Genomic DNA, 18,234 nt, shown 5'->3' on the forward strand with positions numbered 1-18,234 from the left:
TGGGGGGTACCTATGGTACCCCCCTGCATTTGCGTGCACAAAGCAGCAGGCACCGTGCGGTGCCGGCCGCTTTGTGCATGTAAATGTAAAACATGCTTTTTTAACATTGCGGCGGGTGCAGCTTGAAGCTGCACCCGCCGCAATGTTAAATATAGAGGATGTGACCGCCACCCTGGCGGTCACATCCTAATCAGCACGGAGGGAACGCCGCAGCCCCTGCGGACGTTCCCTCCTCCTCAAGGGTGGCGGACGGACGCAAGTCCGTCCGCCATCCTAATCGGCCCCTTAGTGTGGTGTCAGCTCAGACAATGCAGGGCATTGCAGCTGCTTTAGAGAAACACACACTTGCAGCAAAGATAAACTGAGGAGCCCCTCATGTATAGAATACTGGGATCCCCCGATCCAAGGGGGCTGCATGCATGTCTGTTATTGTCTACCCTGAAGCAGCCCTGTCTCGTTGACCTGCGATGCCAAAACGGTGTTGGCAAGTGCACAAAAACCTGATAAATTCTATATGCATCAGCTGTCGCAGAAATGAATCTGTCAACAGACAAGTGAAAAGTAAACAAAACACGGTCTGCGTGACTGTCACCACTCTTTGGAAGTGCTCCAGTGTCAGAGCTGCGAGCACCTGCACACCAAAAAGGAACTTGCAGCTTCCAAACAAATGCTGTCTTTGGTTGGAACATTGTAATCGAGCAAATGACTAAAGGTATCGGTGGGAAAATAACTTTATTAAACATTACTCTCTCATTACGGCATATGTACCAGTCTCTTGGACTGAACAATTATGTTCTAAAAATCATCTATGACAAACCACTAGGGTACATTATCTACCTGTGGTCAGGAAAAGGGGGATGTGTGTGGGGAGAGAAGGCATAAGAGAGGGAGAGGGAGAGAGAGAGAGAGAGAGAGAATATATAAACTCTACAGTTAAACCAAAATTATAATCCCACTATAGGTAAATCTAATCCAGGATGTGAATCTCAGTGGGAGTTATGGTTGCCACTTGCCAGCATCTGACAGGTTTGAGTCTTATCACAACTAAGGCCAGAACCGAGGCCTTAATTCAGGACACTTCACTCTCTCCTATTTGATTCTCAATCTTTTTACACGATTCCCCAAATTCTTGTTCTGCCACTGGTTGGAAAACAGAGCAGGTTTCCTCTGCACCAACCCCCTCACCATGTAAATTTGCATTTGAAGGAATTTAGGGGCATATCAGCAACAACAGACGATAATTATCGCTAAACGCGCTTAGCGCTAGGATAATTATCGCCGGCTATGGCTGGATTTTATCGCGGAAATAGCGCGCTATCAACGACGCTTATCTCCAAAGCGATAAAAATTCCAGAGTTAGCTGCCAAATGTGCGATTATCACTTGAATTCCAGCAATAATCGCACGATTGGCGATACGTTGTTGATAGGGCAAGGAAAACTTAACTATTATATCCACCTTCCATTGGATATAAGGGCTAAGTCAGATTGAAAGCAGGCGTAAGACAAGTAGCGAAAAGAAAAGTAGCGATAAGCGCGCTTAGCGCTACTTTTCTTATCGCCATGCAAGTTAGCGGGAGGTTTGTTGATAGGAGAAATGTCGGTTAGCGACATTTCTCAAGTTATTTTTGGGCGGAATGCCCACTTTGCATCTCATTAGAGATGCAAAGCTGGGTGTTGAGGGAAATGGCGCTAAGGCAAGGATTCACGCGATAGCGTGACCTTGCTGATAATGCGATAAAATTATCGCTGCTTTTCGCCTGAAAACGGACGCTAAAGAGGTGATAATTTTATCGCGGAGCCTTGATGATATACCCCTTAGTCCCAAGGAGGTAAAGGCCTGTGTAAAAAAATATTATTGATTGGTGCTATTACATGTCCTTGGTGGTGAGGCACCGCGTAGTGCAAACACGATTTACAATTGAAGTATGAACGCACATTGGTGAGGGTGGTAAGTGGGACAAGAATGTTTGTGCATATTTTTAGTGTTCCATTTTGTTGTAGTGGTGATGTATTGTGTTCTTTTTTGTGCTGCTGTGGTTTACTGCTGCATTATTGCACTGTACGTTTTTGGGTAGTAATTTAGATGGTAGATTGGATTCTGTTTTGAGTGTTGTGTTGTGACGCTCTGTTTTATTAATGTGGTTATTTTATTTTATGTTTACTTTAGAGTTTTCAACAAATGATGCTACTTTTCCAGCCAAAGTCAGCACTTTCCTGTAAAATGACCACTATCTAAGGTGGAAAAGTAGCACTGCTGCAGTTCTCCAAGACACCAGTCAGCCCAAAACTGTGGCAGAGGCCAGTCCTCAAATAGCACTTCCAGTGCTTACTTTATTAATATGGCCACAGGTCTGTTTTAATCAACTGATGTATCGTCCGCATTAAGGTAACGTGGGTGAGTGGGAGGTCATTTTAATTTTTTTCTGTTCAGAACCTGGTGGTTAAGAACTACAAATAAAAGTACGCTAGAATGTCGATGTACACAGGGCAGATGGTCTGAGGTACTTAGACTGATGGGACAATGTCCATGATTCGGCTGTCATTAAGGTTTCTGCCGGTATACACCGTGCGGGCTCCGCCGGGGAAACATGATGGTTTGCCTGACTAAATGGACAGGGGACACTGTCATGTTTGTGATGGAGTTGCCTGTCCTCCAAACTCTAAATGACCCCCTTTATCCTCTTAACTTGCCACGTGGCATTCTGAAAGTGTCAAAAATTCTCCCTGGGTCAGGGAGACATCCCTGGCTTCGTCTTTTTCCCTGTAAGAGATCTTGGGGCATACTATCAACAGATGGCGATGAATATCGCAAAGTGCGCATAGCGCGTTTCCATTCATCGCCGGCTATCGCTGGATGTTATAACGGGGTTAGCACGTTATTAACAACGCTAATCTACGAAGCGATAATTAATCCAGTGATAGCGACAAAATGCGGGTATATTGCTGGAAATCCAGCGATAACACTGAAGCGATAGGGAGTTCCTTGTTGATAGGCCATAGTGGACTTAGCCTGACGAATCACCTCCCTTTATACATATAGGTGAGTCTGAAATTTAGCAGACGTTAGCTTCCAGTGATAACCGAGGTTAGCGCAGCTTTTAATATCGCTATGGGTGTCCTTGGACTGGCTTGTTAATACCGCGAAGTACAGTTAGCGATCTTTTTCATGTTGTTTTGAAAGGAACGCCTACTTTGCATCTCATTAGCGATGCAAGGCGAGGCGTGGGGAAAACGGCTGCTAACATGCGCTAATGCATGTTAGCGCCGCCTTGTTAATAGGGCGATAATATTATCTCAGCTTTTTTGGCTTTTTAAGCCAAAAAAAGCAGAGATATGGCCCTTGATAATATGCCCTCTTTACTTAAAGAATTCACCTGTCTCTTCTCAGCATGCTGCTTCCTTCCTTCAAGGGGCATAGTTGTGTGATCTGGGATTGCTGTGCTGAAAATGCCCAACATGAAAAAAGTGTTGGGATGGGAGTGCTGCCTTAGTCACATACAGGGCTCTGGAGTGCCTGGGCTCGGAGTGCCTGATTGCTTGCAAAAACTGGTATCCTGGCTTTGTGTATGCCCTAGCATCATGCTAACCTAATGTGTGGACAGAGGCCTAGGCCTGTCTTTGGAGAGGTGAGATCCAGAACCTAGTCTGTGTCCCGGAGGGGCACACCACGCCTGCCCTCATGGCGAGCAAAGTACCACTATCCATGCCCTGACTATGTCACATAAAGTGGTGGTGGTGGCGGTATACTGCTCTTTAATGGATCAATATTTTGACCAGACTTTTTTCTAGTGTAAAGTTCCATTGATATGTGAAACTCAGTTGCTAACTCTGACATTACTTTGTGTGTATATGCAGTCAGTATGTAGCAAATGTATGGTAGCAAGGTCTGAGTACTGGTAACAGTAGGATCCATTTTGCATGGTCCCTGGTCTGTCTATTATGACACAAGACTGAGGAAGAGAATAGCTTCCCCAGACAGTGGAAGGGTATCGCCTGCATTCATGTGGCTTGAGGTTGGCCTGCTTGGAGCCAGTATCATGCCCAAGAAACAGACAGAAAATTATGTTTGAAAGAAAATTACCCTAAACCAGTTCTGAGATATTAGACAGTGGATCCACATGCCCTGCCTGGAAAATGTATATAAAGGTGGAATCCAAACCACTCCACATTGATTCAGTTCCAAGTTCTTCATGACCATGGAAGTGAGTGTTCCACAGAGTACTGAAAGGACTGCTGTGTGACCAGGGCTCTATGAAAGGCCAGTCTCCCAGAGGTGGAGGAGCAACATCTGAAGTCTGCACTTACTCATAGAGGAGCTGAGGATCTGCCTACAAGCCTGTCTGTCTACTGAGAGAGGGAAGTAGTGTGTCTGGCCCTGCAGGAGGAGAGATTATTAAGGCGGAGAAGCTCAGGATGTTCCGGGTTGGGACATAGCCAGATACAGCAAGCGGCAACAAGGGAACGCAGCAAGGAGAGTGGCAATGGAATTCCAGTCTTCCTGAACGCGTCTCCCCATGACCTGCATCAAGACTACTACAACTACCAAGCATCATGTATGTCTGACACTACAACTGAGAAACTTAGGGGCATATTTACAAGGGCGATAAAACCAGCGCCCTATTTACAAGAGGGTGCTAACATGCATAATCGCATGTTAGCACCCTTTTTCCCAACGCCTTCCTTTGCATCTCTAATGAGATGCAAAGTGGGCGCCACTGGGTGTACCCGGATGGACTACCTTGCAAATATCGCTGATGTTTACATCACGATATTTACAAGGCAGCCCACATGATTTTAGCAGACATTAGATTTAGGTGAAAACTGCCGTTTTTGCCAAAATCTAACGTCTGCTAAAATCCTGACTGAGTCGTATCTGCAAGGTTATCGCCGTTTTGCAGGGAACATCACTGGAAAACCAGCGATGTTCCCTGCAAAAGGGCGATACCATCGCTATCTCTGGAATTTTTATTGCCCTTGTGTAACGCGTTGTTAATAACGCGCTACCAGGGCAATAAATACCAGAGATAGCCTGCGATAATATTATTATCGCTAAGCACGGCCAGCGATAATTATCGCGGGTTTTTGCTAATATGCCCCTAGTACTGTCGTTGCTGACTTCAGACTTGTACCACGTTGTTACCACCTAGGTGGGTGCCTTCACTGGCTTGCAGATGCCAATGCCAAAGACTACACATGCCACCCCGGTGTCCAATCTGCACCCAGTCTAGAGAGGACAATCCTGCCGAAGCCGAGAGTTGCTGTAAGCCAGCATGCTCACATCTTTCACCCCTCAGGGTCCAGGCAAAGAGGCAGCCATGACCCCTCATGTTCAAGAGTTGCCTCAGGACAATCATGCCATGAGAAGGTAGAAAATTGAGTGTGGCAGGCGGGTGGTCTTAAAAATTATAATTTCACATGGAAGAGGTGTTCTAGTTGAAATAGCAATCTAGTGTTTTTCTGCACATGTGCAGGTTGAGGCCAGGAGATCTTTCTGCTTATGTACCGGATGAAAACGTTAAGAAAGGCGCTCGATTCTCATTAATGTTGAATGCAGTGACATAGCAGAGGGTGCTGTTGGCCCTAATGAATGCTTGGAAAGGGAGACCACTACCCCTGGCTGGGTAATAAGAGTCATAGTTGTAGTGCAACGGACCCCCTCACATCTTTTGAGGTCCCAGTTTGAGGTCCCAGTGCCACTGCACCTGCTATGCCATTAATAGATAAGCTGCTGCTTCCATGGAGGTTGCAAAATATAAGGGGCCTCATTTATGAGGCCTTGCGTCACTTTTACGCCGCCGGTGCGTCACTTTTTGTGACGCACCAGTGGCGTAAAAAATGCACCTTGTTGCACCATATTTACAAAGTGACGCATCTAGGTAGATGCGTCACTTTGTAAACCCCTGCGCCACATTATACCTGCGCCAGGTATAATGTATGCAAGGGGGGCGTATTGACGCAAGGAAGGGTCGTAGAAGTGACGCAGTGAAATCTATGAGATTTCAGTGCGTCACTTTTAGGACGCCGTTGCGTCAAAATCTTGCACCTGCCTCACAGCAGGCGTAAAACTGACGCTGGCCCTTTCAGATGGGGCTTGCCCCATGTGAAAGGACGCATTGCTGGAGTTGCGTCACTTTTGTGACACACTCCAGCAATGCGTCACTTTTGCGCTTACAGATACGTCAGAAATACTGACGTATCTGTAACTCCTTGCGACATGATGCGTCATACATTAAATATGACGCATCAGGAATGTCGCAAGGAGTGCGCACTGAGAAGTGACGCATCGCTGCTTTCACGCAGCGATGCGTCATTTCTCATTAATGAGGCCCAAGATGTGGTCCAGGCAGCATGAACTTTTCGGCAGAAAAGGATTTCCAAAACCTTTTTATAATTGAATCAGAATATCACTTGTGCCTTTAATGTGAAGCTTAAGGAGCTAGTTTATCTTATTGTTTGGGATGTTAACATGTTATTTAAATATCACCTTACAGATAAGAAAAGCAGTGGCGGCTAGCTCCAATAAAATACTGGTGAGGCACAAAAGTGCTGCTCACCATAAACGCGTATCAGCACGACTGCTGCAGCACTTCTTTCCACAAGCAGGATAAGGAAGGACTTCATTCTTGCTTGTGGAACGGAACTCCAACCAATCCTGGTGCTGCTTTCATGCTGTGAAAGCAGCTCCATGAGTGGTGGGGGCAGGCTCACCCAGTGCTCATTTTGAGGCTGGGGGCCTGTGCTGTTTTACAGCCTTTGGATTGCTGGGTCTACAGTGCGCATGTCAGGTTGGCCATTGCAAGACAGCTGGCCAATCCGACACGCGCACTATAAATCAGTGCTGACATCCTGCGTTTGCAGGATTCAGCCCCTCCTCCACCCTCGTGCTGTAGACAGCGCGAGCTGGTCTAGTGGCAAATAAATAAAATGGAGTGGAAATGCCATTTATTTCTTTGTGTATGACTCCTTCTCTCGCAGCAGGCGGGTCGACGCTCCTGGATTGTGTAACATGTACCAAGGTGTGTGAATATTTATTGTTCTCAAAACTGTGGAAAAGCTTGAAAAGAGTTTCCCAATTAACAATGATACGTTGCCCAATTTGTCTTATTGTCAAGGCAGTCTCTTGAGTGAATGATCTGAGTGAAATAGGAGTAGCTTGTAAATGTGGTTATTCGTAGCAACTCTTGCCAACATTTGCTGGGTGTCCTGATTCGCTCCCGGTGCTTTTGTACCACCATTAGTAGGCATGCCAGTGTTCAGCCGAGCTCTCTGAAATGCTGCAATATCCATAAACTGACTACCAGCCACTTGGCCAATATTCTTAGCTTCCCTTTAATTTCTGATTCATGGTAGGTTTTGTGATAGCTGCAATGCTGTTTCTCTCAAATACATCATTTACCAGAACTCTTGACCTTGTGGTACATATCAATAATGATTTACAGCATCCTCGAACACGTCTGGATTTAACTCATATCCCAGTAGCAGCCTGTATGCTCTTCATGCCAAATGTAATTACATCTTCAAGCCTTCATAATATGATATGTTGCATTTTTATTATCTACCGACTAAAATTAAGGCTCTCAGCTTTCAGTTTTTACTAATTTTTACAGATAAATACAGACAGAAAACAATGTCTTTACTGCCTGTATTTATTTTTAAATGCGGAAAAATACTGAAAATTGTGCTTCCAGTGAGTGACTTTCCATGCTGTCTGTTGTGAATTTCAAGACCACAGATGAGCAGATAGACAGCATTGGGAGTTACAAAACAGGTTAAGATATCTCTAAATAAAGGCATATGTTAAAATATATTTGTAGTAAATTGCTAATATTTACCTGTGGGTGTAGTGCTTTGCTATATTTGGTTGCTGAATTTGTTTCAACGAGATGGGCATCAAAGTATCATTGCATGTTTCTCAGTTAAATGTACCTTTTTTTATTCCACTTATTTGCAAACCACAAAATGAATATGGATGAATACTAATAAGATTTCCCAAAAATTAATATGGAAAAATACAGACGGAAATGAAAAATAAAAAATTACCATAAAACCGGGAGCCCTATCTATAATCAATGAATTAATATATCAGTCATAGAGATTATCATGTTTCACTTGAGAAATTGTTTAGCTGATTGTGTTTATATCACACTGTCCCATTCATGAAATTAATTTCAGTCAGATGTATCCCAAGAGACGACTGTGAACAACTGTATGGATAGTCTTTCAATTATATTTTACTTTTTTACTCATTCTATATTAAATAAATATTTTGCCTATTCGGAATATAAAATAAATGTGTTTTCGTCTGTGTTTGCAATCATTTATTATCTATGTATTTGTCAGTAAGTTATTACTGTGTAGCTGTATGCCCGCAACTCAAAAGTATTAGTTCTTGCTAAAGATAATTTTCTAATTTACATTGCCCTTCATGCCAAAGCCTCTGATTTCTAGGATTCCCTGCTCATTGCCCCTGTGTTCACCCTTGCACCCAAGGACAGAGGGTGGCATCAGTGGACCTGGGGCTGTCATGTGCTATCTTGATCGCACCTGTGGCATGTGATCACCTGTCAGCTCTTTGAATAATTGCTTCAGCCCTGTTGGTCGCGGTGGCACATTCCTGCTTGGCTGCCCCTTTTCCAAAGTCTCCAGTTTCCTGCTCTATTATTGCTGTGCTGTTTCCTGATCAGCAGTGCTTTGTAGTGCATCCGTTTCCAGAGCTAGCACTCTTCTGCAGTGTTTCCCGGCCCTTGAGCCTGCGTTATTCAGTGCTTCCCGAGTCTTTGAACTGTCCTTTCAGCAGTTCTCTCTTTGCTCTCCTTGCTTTCTTTTAACCAGATCTTTAGTTTTCAGTTCCCAGTGTTTTGGTCTCCTTTTCTCTGATATCGTAGTTCTCAGTGGTCATTATTCTTATACCTGCTGCTTTAGTTCTCAGTTTCCTTGGGTGATTTGTTTGCTGACTTATTCTAATGTTACTTCTGTTTTCCAGTCTTTCCCGGTAAGCACTGCTTCTCTCTTGCACCTTATCTTGCTTGGCTTTGTATTTAGTTCTGCACTCTTGCAAGTGCTGCATTGCTTGTTATTGTCTGTGTTCATGGACACAGCTGAACAACCTAGGTGGTGTTTCTCGGTCACTGTGAGCATTGTCTTTGTTAATTTATTAATAATACCAAGGGTATCCTCTACCCTTGCTGCGTTTCCTACATGTGAATATTTCCAGTTAGTATCTGTAGCCGCAGTTACTCAGTTTTACTCTTACCTGTGGGGCTCCTGAGGGCTGTACGCCACGTCCATCTTTTACTATTAATGTTGTTTTATATATTTGTTTTGCATGTCCTGGGTGCTGATAGTTCTAAACGTGTTCTTTATGAACTTCCCATTAGATCTCTACTATCCTCTGAACTATCCTCTGACTTTTAAGTGATCTTTGGCAGCTCCGTTACTGATATTCTCTTTGCTTTGTATACCCTGCCATCAATCAATGCCAGACCCTGCACACTTGATTTACACTGGGGGTAAAGAGGTCTCCAAATTTGAAGCTGCCTAATGGTAAAAGTGGAGCTAATAGTGAAAGTGGAGCTGAAGGCCAATAGCAGCCACTAGAAATGGGTGGCAAACTTAACTCTGCATCTAATCAGTGGTAACTCAACAGGGGCTTCAGGGCACAGCCCTGCCACCTCTGTGGTGCCACATAATGCCTTGAGCCTATACCCACACTGTTTATTGTTTAACGTAGCAGTGTTCATGAAAACAGGCTGAGGGGACTGAGTGTTATTTAAAAACACAGCATTCAGTAGATGGATGTCTGGAATGCTCACGTGAGGGAGGGGCATAATGCAGCGATGATCAATCAATCAATCAGGACACTTGTAAAGCGCACTACATACCCGTGTGGGTCTCATGGCGCTGGCGGGGGGGGGGGGGTGCCGCTACTGCTCGGAGAGCCAGGTCTTGAGGAGTCTTCTGAAGGTCAGCAGGTCTTGGGTCTGCCATAGGTGGGAGGGCAGGGTGTTCCAGGTCTTGGCGGCGAGGTGGGAGAAAGATCTGCTGGCGGCGGTCGTTCTTCGGATGCGGGGGACTGTGGCGAGGACGAGGCCGGTGGAGCGGAGCTTGCGGGTGGGGCTGTAGAATCTGAGGCGTCTGTTGAGGTATGCCGGGCCGGCGTTGTGGAGGGCTTTGTGTGCGTGGATGAGGAGCTTGAAGGTTATCCTCTTGTTGACAGGAAGCCAGTGCAGGTCTCTCAGGTGGGGTGTGATGTGGCTGCGGCGGGGGATGTTGAGGATCAGACGTGCCAAGGCGTTCTGGATGCGTTGCAGCCGTCTCAGGAGCTTGAGCGCCGTTCCTGCGTAGAGGGGGTTTCCGTAGTCCACCCTGCTGGTGATGAGGGCCTGGGTGACTGTTCTTCTCGTTTCAGTGGGGATCCACTTGAAGATCCGGCGGAGCATTCGGAGGGTGTTGAAGCAGGATGAAGAGACGGCGTTGACCTACTTAGTCATGGAGAGGGTGGAGTCGAGGATGACCCCTAGGTTGCGTGTGTGATCAGTGGGTGTCAGGGCTGTTCCCAGTGATGCCGGCCACCAGGAGTCGTCCCAGACTGAAGGGATGGAGCCGGGAATGAGGACCTCCGTTTTGTCCGAGTTCAGCTTCAGTCGGCTGTTATTCATTCATTCGGCGATGGCCTTCATTCCTTCGTGGAGGTTGGTTTTGGCGGTGTGAGGGTCTTTGGTGAGGGAGATGATCAGCTGGGTGTCATCAGTGTAGGAGATGATGTTGAGGTCGTGCTGGCGGGCGACGTGGGCGAGGGGTGCCATGTAGATGTTGAACAGCATTGGGCTGAGGGATGAGCCCTGGGGTACGCCGCAGATGATCTTAGTGGCATTGGTGCGGAAGGGTGGGAGGCGGACGCTCTGAGTTCTGCCGGAGAGGAAGGATGTGGTCCAGTCCAGGGCCTTCTCTTGGATCCTGGCATCGTGTAGGTTTGCTCGTAGTGTGCGGTGGCAGAGCGTGTCGTAGGCGGCTGACAGGTCCAGGAGGATGAGGGCCGCTGTTTTTCCATTGTCAAGCAGGGCCCTGATGTCATCGGGGGCGGCAATGAGGGCGGTTTCGGTGCTGTCATTGCTGCGGAAACCGGACTGGGACGGGTCCAGGATGTCGTTGTCCCCAAGGTAGAGGGTCAGTTGTTTGTTGACGATTTTCTCGGTGACCTTCACCGGGAACGGGAGCATGGAGATGGGTCAGAAGTTCTTGAGGTCCTTGGGGTCCGCCTTGGGTTTCTTGAGTAAGGTGTTGATCTCGGACTTGCTTCCAGCTTTCCAGGAAGGTTGCTGTCTCAAAGAAGATGTTGATAGCTTTCCGGAGATGGGGTGCGATGACTGTGCTGGCTTTGTTGAAGATGTGGTGTGGGCATGGGTCTAGCGGTGATCTGGAGTGGATGGTGTTCATGATCTCGCAGGTGTCCTCGTCGTTGATGCTGGTCCAGGAGAGCAGGCGGTTGGTGCAGGTGGTGTTCATGGGGGCAGTGGTTGTCGGGCGATCGTGGCGTTGAAGCTGTTGTGGATGTCAGCGATCTTGCGGTGGAAGAAGGTGGCCAGTGAGACGCACAGGTCCTGCGAAGGCGGGATGTCGTTGGTGTTGGAGCTGGGGTTGGAGAGTTGCTTCACGATGTTGAAGAGCTCTTTGCTGTTGTGTGCGTTGTTATCTAGGCGGTCCTTGAATGAGGACCTCTTGGCGGTTCTGATGAGTTGATGGTGTCCGCGGGTGGCGTTCTTGTGGGCTGTGTAGCTGCCTGGTGATCGTTCGCGGAGCCAGTTCATCTCCAGTTTTCGACATGTTCGTTTGGAGGCCTGGAGGTCTTCGGTGAACCAAGTGGCTTTCTTGCTGGTGTGGCTGTTGGAGGGTGTCTTGAGCGGGGCGAGGGAGTTGGCGCAGTCATCGATCCATTGTCTGAGGTTGCGAGCGGTGGAGTGGTGATCGGTGGAGTCGGCGGGAGGGTTCTGGGCGAGGGTGGGGGTTAGCTGGTCTTCGGTGACTTTGCTCCAGCAGCGTCGGGCATTTTTTTGGTGCGGTGGTGCTTGGTGGGCTTCCTGAAGGTGAAGTGGATGCCGTGGTGGTTGGTCCAGTGGGTTCGGTGGTGTGGTTGAAAGAGACGTGGGTCTTGCGTTGAAGATGGGGTCGAGCATGTGGCCGGCGGTGTGGGTAGGTGTTGTCACGAGCTGTCTGAGTCTGAGGTTGGCGAGGTTGTCGATCAGGGTGGTGGAGTTGGTGTCGTTGTTGTTTTCGAGGTGGACGTTCAAGTCTCCTAGGAGGATGTAATTTGTGGAGACGAGGGCGTGCGTGCTGATGAAGTCGGCGATGGAGGCACTGAACTGTGTTGGGGTCCAGGGGGTCTGTAGAGGAGGGTTGCTATGAGGGTGATGTTGGGGTCAGTGTGGATCTGAAAGTGCATGTGTTCGGGGGTGCTGAGAGTGTCATCGGTGTTGATCGAGACTCTGAGGGTGCTCCTGTGGACGATGGCGATTCCTCCTCCTACTCCGTTGGTGCGGTTCCTGCGCTTGATCTTGTAGCCTTCTGGTATGGCTATGTCGATGTCGGGTGTTGAGGTGGGGTTCAGCCAGGTCTCTGTCAGGAAGGCGACGTCAGGGGAGGTAGAGTCAAGAAGGTCCCAGAGTTCGACGGCTTGTTTGCGGGTGGAGCAGGTGTTAAGGAGGATGCATTTGAGGTAGTTGGGTTCTTTGGTTGGTGGTTTGGCGGGCTGGATGCTGGTGAAGCTGCAGTTCCGGCAGGTGAAGTGTCCTTGGTTGCACTTCGGGGAGGCCCTGTAGCAGGTGTGTTTTCGTCCGAGTTTGAGTGCGTGGAGGGAGGTGGCATCGTAGCGGAGTTGGGCGTTGCTTTGTCTGCGGGGGCCAGGGGTTCTGGTGCTGGGCACGATCCAGGCGCGGACGGACTTGCCTTAGGCGTGCCCTTGGCGCACCAGCGGTGCGCCCGCTGCGCCATAAGAAGGGGAGGTGGGAGGGAGGAGCAGCTGGGAGGGGGAGCGAACAAATGGGAGCGGGGGGGCGGGGCCGCAGCGGATGCAGCGGCGGGAAGCGGGGTCGGGAACAGAGGCAAAGCGGGCACAGGGGAACAAAAGGAGAGCAAATACAGTGAGGCAACAATATTAAAACAATGATAAACACCAGGGGCACAGAGAACAGGCACAATAAACAAGGCACAAGAGCAAATACAGTGGGGCAACAATAATAAAACAATGATAAACACCAGAGGCACAGAGAACAGGCACAATAAACAAGGCACAAGCGCAAAGCAAGCGCGGCAAAAAGCGGTAGAGAAACAGACCTCAGGCCTACCACTGGCCACCAGGGATGAGGCGCAGGTAGTAGCCTGCTGGTGGAGGTGGGCCTCAAACTGGCAGCAGCTGGGCTGGAGCACGGGCGCAGTCAGGTGGAGCTACGCGGCGTGGGGAGCGACCTGCCTGGAAGCAGGGTCACCTCATGTAGGCACAATCCATTTTATTTTGTAGATATACTGCGTATACCACAGGCAGCACTTTAGATCTGCTAAAATGGGGCTGTCAAGGTGCACATCAGTGCATTCCTACGACCAATGAAGAGCCGCACAGAACAGCAGGGGCGGGATCACAAGCACGGCCCCAGATTCCGATAGGTCGGTGCTTCCATTCCTGTCCAGAAACTGGGAGACGAGTTAAGGTGGGTCTTTCTGTTTTTTTACCACTGACCCTGCTGCCTTGTTAGCTCCTTGTTGCAAATCATTCCTTCATCATTCTGATGTTCAGTCCCAGATTCCTGCCCTGCTACTGCCATGGAGCCTTGGACTTGCCTGCAAAGAAAGCAAGGTAAGTAAAAAAAAACAGTATTGTTTCTGTGTGCATCTGTGAGTGTGTGTTTGTGAGCGATTCAGAGTGAATGAGATTGAATGAGAGTGATTATGTTTGAGAGTGTCAACAGGAGGGATAGTGAATGAGAATCAGTGAGAGTGAAGGGGAAGTAATTATGAATAAGTGAAAGTGAGAGGGAGTGAGTGAGTGAAGGAGTGTGAGTGAGTTAGAATGAGTGAAAGATGGGGAGATTGTGAGGAGGGGGAGTTATCAATGGTGCAGCAGGTGACGTTCCACTAGGGACCAGAGACCTACTGAATCCCACTGTATATCAGCAGTTGTGAGTGAGAGTTAGGGATTGGGAAAGACTGTGGGGCATATTATCAAGGGATTTATCTCCGCTTTTTTGGCTTTAAAAGCCAAGAAAGCGGAGATAAATCCCTCTGTTAGTGATAAAAAAAGCAGCGCTAACCACGGTTAGCACTGCTTTTTTTACACCTGGTATTTTCCTGACTTAGCCATGATATCCTATGGAAGGTGGATATCATGGCTAAGTTTGTGAGCCCCTATCATCAAGCTAACGCCAAACTTTGAGAGATTATCGTTGGTTTTCAAGCGATAATCTCTCATTTGGCAGTTAGCGCAAGGATTTTTATCACTTCTGAGATAAACCTTGCTAATAGCAAGTTATCTCTGCGATAATTTCCGGCGATGCTTAGCGTTAAAAAATTCGTTGCTGAGCCTCGTTAGCGATAAATATCGCTAATCGTTGGTAATATGCCCCTAAATGTGTGTGTAACTGCGTTTGTGCGTGAGAATGCGAATTAGAGAGTGTGAGTGTGTGGGTAACTGTGTCTGTAAGTGATAGTACGTGGGAGTGAGTATAGGTCAAAATGAGTAAGTGAGAGTGTGTGAGTTAGAGTGAGGCGGTGAAGAGAGTGAATAAGACAGGGAACGAGAGAGTGTTTGTTTGCGTGTTTTATACTTGTGACTCTGCCGCTAGCCATAGCATCCTTAAGATAATTCTTGGCATATTGGAGCTCCCAAGGTAACGTGAAGCTGTTGGCATATTGGAGGTAATTCTTGTCATATGCTGGCCCTGACATACTGGGAGTATTTATTGACAAATTGGGTTTTACCTGTTGGAAGTATTACCACCCACCACTTTCTGAGACCACCAACTGCCATTGCATCTACTTACTTTGAAGCTATGTATAACTTCAAGGTACAAAGATGTGGAGTTAGGTATAGTACTTATATATACTTACATCCATTATATTTTGGTAGTTGATATTCTGGATTGAATATTTTGGTAGCACAATGTTTAAAACTCTATATTCAGGAAATATATCTTCCACAGTAAAGCAATGGGCAGGGACATCAGGGGAGCAGCTCTGTTTGCTGTTATTTCACAGTGGCCAGATGAGCAGCTCTGTTGTTATTTCACAGTGGCCAGATGAGCAGCTCCACTTGCTGTTATTTCAGTGGTCAGAGGAGAACCTCTGTTTGCTGTAACTTCAAAGTGGGCAGATGAGCAGCTCTGCTGTTATTTCACAGTGGTCAGATGAGCAGCTCTGTGTGCTGTTATTTCACAGTGGTCAGATGAGCAGCTCTGTTTGCTGTTATTTCACAGTGGGCAGGTGAGCAGCTCTGTTTGCTGTTATTTCACAGTGGTCATATGAGCAGCTCCACTTGCTGTTATTTCACATCGGTCAGATGAGCAGTTCTGTGTGCTGTTATTTCACAGTGGTCAGATGAGCAGCCCCACTTGCTGTTATTTCACAGTGGTCAAAGTAGCAGCCCCACTTGCTGTTTTTTCACAGTGGTCAGATGAGCAGTTCTGTGTGCTGTTATTTCACAGTGGTCAGATGAGCAGCCCCACTTGCTGTTATTTCACAGTGGTCACATGAGCAGTTCTGTGTGTTGTTATTTCAAAGGGGTCAGATGAGCAGCTCCACTTGCTGTTATTTCACAGTGGTCAGAAGAGCAGCTCCACTTGTTGTTATTTCACACTGGTTAGATGAGCAGTTCTGTGTGCTGTTATTTTACAGTGGCAAGATGAGCGGCTCTGTTTGCTGTTATTTCACAGTGGTCAGTAGAGCAGCTCTGTTTGCTGATATTTCACAGGGCGCAGATGAGCAGCTCTGCTGTTATTTCACAGTGGCCAGATGAGCCGCTCTGTTTGCTGTTATTTCACAGTGGCCAGATGAGCATCTCTGCTGTTATTTCACAGTGGCCAGATGAGTCGCTCTGTTTGCTGTTATTTCACAGTGGTCAGTAGAGCAGCTCTGTTTGCTGATATTTCACAGTGATCAGATGAGCAGCTTCATTTGCTGTTATTTCACAGTGGGCAGTTGAGCAGCTCTGTTTGCTGTTATTTCACAGTGGTCAGATGAACAGTTCTGTGTGCTGTTATTTCACAGTGGCCAGATGAGCAGCTTCATTTGCTGTTATTTCACAGTGGCCAGATGAGCAGCTTCATTTGCTGTTATTTCACAGGGGCCAGATGAGCAGCTTCATTTGCTGTTATTTCACAGTGGGCAGTTGAGCAGCTCTGTTTGCTGTTATTTTACAGTGGTCAGATGAGCAGCTTCATTTGCTGTTATTTCACAGTGGTCAAATGAGCAGCTTCATTTGCTGTTATTTCACAGTGGTCAGATGAGCAGCTCCACTTGCTGTTATTTCACAGTGGTCAGATGAGCAGCTGTGTTTGCTGTTATTTCACGGTGGTCAGATGAGCAGCTCTGCTGTTACTTCAAGTGGTGAGATGAGCAGCTCCACTTGCTGTTATTTCACAGTGGTCAGACGAGAAGCTCCACTTGCTGTTATTTCACAGTGGTCAGATGAGCAGCTCCACTTGCTGTTATTTCACTGGGGTCTACAAGGCAAAGTGGCCCTGAGATGGACTTGGTGGTGTGGGGGTTGGTGAATGGGAACAGGGTTTATGGGTCTGCATTGGGTGGAGGGACTTGGTAACGAGAGGGGGACATGATAGGTCTACTCAGGGTGGTAGGTACACTTTGCCAAGGGCATCCCAGCGCAATGTAGGGGATGTCCCAGTATCTTCTAAGGCCCGCACTGGGCATGTGTTTTGCTGATCACATTACATTTCTCCTCCTAATCCTCTTCTTCTGCTGTTTTAACCTGAAATAATATTTAGAGTGCAGCGCGTGGAACAATGCCAGTCCGTTATCGCTTTCTAAGCAGCTCGTAAAACGCCGACACTCTCTTGAAAAAGTACAGTAAGCAGAACGGTTTTCCTGTTTTCCCCAAACAGTTGTTCTTTGTTCGGTTTTAATCTGAAATTAAACCTGCTGCACGGCCTCCACAGGAGGTCAGCCGGCAACAGTAGCCAACAATAACTGACGCCGATAAGAGGGACATAAAACCGCCTGTGAGAGAGACATGAACCCGCCTGCATGAAGCATAAAAGAAACTATGAGCCGGACCCATAACAAAGGAACTTGTTGACCAACGGATTTTGCTACGGCTACAAAATAGTCCTTGGGTAAACAGGGTTCACCCTTTTTTTGAAACCAAAACTCGTGCTAAGAGCTGCCTTTGATGAATATTAATTGTGCAAGCTGGGCCCTCCCGTGGCGGGCTTTATTGCTCCTGCAACTCAGTGTCCACTCTCTGCTTCTAGCAACAGTCACAGACCTGCTGGTGCACACGTCCTGCAGTGTTGATGCTGTGAGTGGTGATGTCATGAGTGATGTCATTTGTTGCACCTCCATGATGTCAAGTGTGAGTTCAAGCGCAGCACGTTATGGGGAGCTATGGTTTGAAGGTAATCGTAAACGGCAATAGTTAATGCTTTTTTTTTTAGGTTTTATGGACTCCAACCATAACGTTTCTTTTAATACCACTTTTTCACCGAATATGCATGGTAGGTTAGCATTTGAGATCAGTGGAGAACTTTAACATCAGATGAGCAGCTCTGCTGTTACTTCAAGTGGTGAGATGAGCAGCTCCACTTGCTGTTATTTCACAGTGGTCAGACGAGAAGCTCCACTTGCTGTTATTTCACAGTGGTCAGATGAGCAGCTCCACTTGCTGTTATTTCACTGGGGTCTACAAGGCAAAGTGGCCCTGAGATGGACTTGGTGGTGTGGGGGTTGGTGAATGGGAACAGGGTTTATGGGTCTGCATTGGGTGGAGGGACTTGGTAACGAGAGGGGGACATGATAGGTCTACTCAGGGTGGTAGGTACACTTTGCCAAGGGCATCCCAGCGCAATGTAGGGGATGTCCCAGTATCTTCTAAGGCCCGCACTGGGCATGTGTTTTGCTGATCACATTACATTTCTCCTCCTAATCCTCTTCTTCTGCTGTTTTAACCTGAAATAATATTTAGAGTGCAGCGCGTGGAACAATGCCAGTCCGTTATCGCTTTCTAAGCAGCT

This window comes from Lissotriton helveticus, chromosome 9 (assembly GCF_964261635.1).
Source record: "Lissotriton helveticus chromosome 9, aLisHel1.1, whole genome shotgun sequence".
Taxonomy (NCBI): domain Eukaryota; kingdom Metazoa; phylum Chordata; class Amphibia; order Caudata; family Salamandridae; genus Lissotriton; species Lissotriton helveticus.